This window comes from Nansenia antarctica (assembly GCF_963989245.1).
Source record: "Nansenia antarctica genome assembly, chromosome: 6".
Taxonomy (NCBI): Eukaryota; Metazoa; Chordata; class Actinopteri; order Argentiniformes; family Microstomatidae; genus Nansenia; species Nansenia antarctica.
In genome coordinates this window covers 27,345,705-27,349,726 of record NC_137676.1, presented here as the reverse complement: position 1 = coordinate 27,349,726, position 4,022 = coordinate 27,345,705, and positions in this window count along the sequence as shown.

Sequence of the window (4,022 nt, the reverse complement as noted above, 5' to 3'; positions counted from 1 at the left end):
CAATGGTTCAAACCGAAAGAGGCTGACGTTGACAGCTTTACAAAACCTTCAGAGGGTCACAATCGACAGCGGTGCACCCTCCACCGAGCCCCGACACTTGTGATCTCCAGCCTATCCACTTGGTTGTCTGGTTAAAGCGACACCGTATAGTTCGATAGTTGTTGTGTCAGTGAACCAACGGCATACTGTATTGTACTGTGTATACTGTAGTTCTATGTTCAAACCCCATTGTGGTCAAGAGGATTTCTGTTTTTTAATTGGGTCGAGAACATTTTAAGGCAATTGAGACTTAACTATATCCACTCTATTTGTTGAGAATGTGATCGCTAAACAGACACCTTATCAACTGTTTGCCTTACATCTGATTGGATCGATATGTAAACGAGTGTATCTAGAGGTAGATATAACATATTTCAAAACAACTCTCTATCTCTCCCTTTGAGAATCGTATTGAGGAATGAAATAATCAAATGTTTTCTACAGTAAGAAGTGCTTTGAGTATAACGTATGTCTTTTGCCCTCAAACATGCTCATGTAGATGTCACTGATTACTTTGTTTCAACGTTTTGCACTATAGAAATCATGTTGGAGGTTTTAGAGGACTCTCAGCAGTGATGTTTTTCTTTACACAAAATGAAGATGTTCCTCTCCTCCGAACAATAATGTTATTCTCTTCACAAAAGGCTGTAAAAGCTCCTGTCTGGGCCTGGACTGTTCTGTATGCCCATCAGTTCACCGCCATGTTGTTTTGAAATCAACACTGAACTTTCCTGGGGATTATCCAGTTGACACCTTTCTTTGCCTCCTGTCTGGGTAACCAGGGGTGTGGTTTCTTTCCTGACTCATCATCAGCATTATTGAAGAGAAGTGATCTGATACCAGCAGGCACCAGTCCACACAGTCTTAACTCGTATGACTCTGTCCTGAAATACACGACCCGATTCGGACTCATATAACATGGTCCTGACGCCTTTGACATGGTCCTGAGAGGTCTGACATGGTCCTGACACTGTAGCGTACTGACATACAGGACAGGGTCCTGACACAAATGACAGTTTAGAAAAGCATGCATGTGTGTGATAAGATGAAGTCCTGTCATGTGACACAGGCCTGGCACATATGACAGGGTTCTTACCTGTATGACAGTTTTGACGCATATGACATGGTCCTGACATGTATAACATGTATCTGACGTGCACAACATGGCACTGACATGTGGGAGATGGTACAATAGAGACCAAAAAGGATACTTTTAACACTTTTTTGAGATAGGTACTGTTTAATCACTTTGTACAAATGAATGTTATTGTTTGTAAATACAGTACGTACAGAATAATGATAATTATAAAACGTTATTTATACAGCACCTTTCATACAAGTCCATAGTTTAAAGCTCTTTACAATGGAAATTAACTCATTACCTGCCCAGGGTGACTAAAGTTGATACAGTTTCGTAGTAAACTGCTTTTGTATTTGTTACCCAATCAAAAGCTTGTTCCTAAGTAAGATGACCTTACATGGAAACTTTAATGTGGTAGAGAGGATAAAATTCAACTGAAAGTGGAGTGAAGAGACACGAACAAACAAAGCAACTAATTTGCTTGAGGTGGCAGAGCCTTTGGGGGAAATGAACTATGATCAGCCAAGATTCTTGGTGAAATAAAAGTAATGAAAACATGTGATCAACCTGTCTTTTTTTATGACGATGTCTACCAGATGGATAGCAAGCCATTATACAATACTGTAGCTGTAATGGCTGTAGTACGCAGACAGAGGACTCAAATGCATGACTCGGGGACAAAACTTAAATCCAAAAGAATAGTCTTTAATTACAAAAGGCAGGGTTTGGTACACAGGTTGGCAGTAAAACGATAGTCGGAATAAACTAATCAGGGATCGTAAGCCAGGAAAATTAAACACTAGGAAATAATCGCTGGAACGTTTTGATGAAAAGGAGAACTGGCAGAGACGGGAACACAAAGACCAAACACACAGGGAAGGATGATGAGGGACAGGTGAAGCCAATCAGGGCGAGGTAACCAATCACACGGGCGGGAAACACACAAGGGCAGGTAGTGATGTGTCAGAAACGAGTGACAAGGTGAGTGAGACAAAACACAAATGACCTAGAAATGAATAATAATACTGGGGAGGGACCCACAAACCGGGGAGCCAGTTTGCGGGATTCCACTTGTAGGGGTAGGTCCCGAGTGTATAGCCATAACTTCTGCCCGGCTGGTAAGTGGGGGCAGGGGATCGCCAGCGGTCCGCCACCCTCTTGTACCTTCTGGACTGTTCTGAGGAACACCTTCCTGGCCTGGCTCCATTGCGGCAACAAATGCGAGTAACCGCTTGGGCAGAGGGGCCGCTGACCTTGGACTGGGGGTGATACCCAGAGCAGAGACTGACAGTGGCCCCAAGAAGAGACAGAACGCCCTCCAGAATTGAGAAATTAATTGTGGCCCCCGATCTGACACCACATCCCTAGAGAATCCATGGATACGAAAAACATGAAACAATATTGCCTTTGGCGTCTTTGGCGGATGGCAATTTAGCTGAAGGAATCTTGGAAAACCGTCAGAATGGTGATGTTGAGGCTTCTGTTTGGCGATGTCAAAGCAAAGACGTCGACAACAGGTCTCATTTACATTTACATTTTTGGCATTTAGCAGACGCCTTATTCCAAAGCGACTTACAATCAATACATTTGAATACTAAGCATGTGAATCAGCAGTCCACCATTCGTTGCAGAAAGAGTACTCTAGCTCGGGCCCGGGGCCACTGATAGAAGGAAAAACCTTCTCCCTATTATCGCCTTCTACTAAAACTTTTTGTCTTTTTGTGACTGCTGTGTAGAGGAGGTGGGGCCAGTCGGCCAGCCGAGGTGGAGGAGCGGAGTGAGCGGGCAGGGGTTTGGGGGGTTACCATTTCCTTCAGGTAGGCAGGGGCTGTCCCTTTAGCTGCCTGGTATGCAAGCACCAGGGTCTTGAATCTGATGCGAGCTGCTATCGGGAGCCAGTGCAGGGTGCGAAGGAGAGGGGTGACATGCGAGTATTTGGGGAGGTTGAATACCAGCCGGGCAGCAGCATTCTGGATGAGCTGCAGAGGTCTAATGGCTGAAGCGGGGAGCCCAGCCAGGAGTACATTGCAGTAATCCAGGCGGGAGATGACCAGTGCCTGGGTCAAGAGTTGCGCTGCCTGGTAAGGAATGGTCGTATCCTTCTGATGTTGTAGAGGAAGAATCTGCAGGAGCGAGCCGTTGCTGCAATGTTCTCCACACAGGATAGTCGGTTATCCAGGATCACTCCAAGGTTCTTGGCTGTCAGGGAGGGGGTTACAGTAGAGTTCTCCACTGTGATGGAGAAGTCTTGGAGAGGGCAGGCTTTCCCGGGGATGAAGAGGAGCTCGGTCTTGTTAAGATTGAGCTTGAGATGGTGGTCAGCCATCCAAGTTGAAATGTCAGCGAGACATGCTGAGATACGGGTTGCCACGTGTACATCAGACGGGGGGAAGGACAGGAAGAATTGAGTGTCGTCTGCGTAGCTGTGGTAGGAGAGCCCATGTGAAGAGATTACCGAGCCAAGAGACTTGGTGTAGAGGGAGAAGAGTAGGGGCCGTAGGACGGAACCCTGGGGTACTCCAGTGGAGAGGGTTCGTGGAGAAGATAGCGATTCTCTCCAGGTCACCTGGTAGGAGCGGCCCGCCAGGTAGGAAGAAAACCAGGAATGTGCGGTGCCAGAGATGCCCAGGTCTGAGAGGATGGAGAGAAGGATCTGGTGATTGACTGTGTCGAAGGCAGCAGACAGGTCAAGGAGAATGAGAACAGAGGAGAGGGAGGAAGCTTGGGCAGAGTGGAGGGCTTCCGTGACAGCAAGTAGCGCAGTCTCAGTGGAATGCCCAGCCTTGAAGCCGGATTGGTGGGGGTCTAAGTGATCCATCTTCCGGAGATAGTCAGTCAGTTGTTTAGATGCCGCGCAGGAGGAAAAAATCTGAGGTCCAGCCCCTGCTCGTCAACGGAGGGA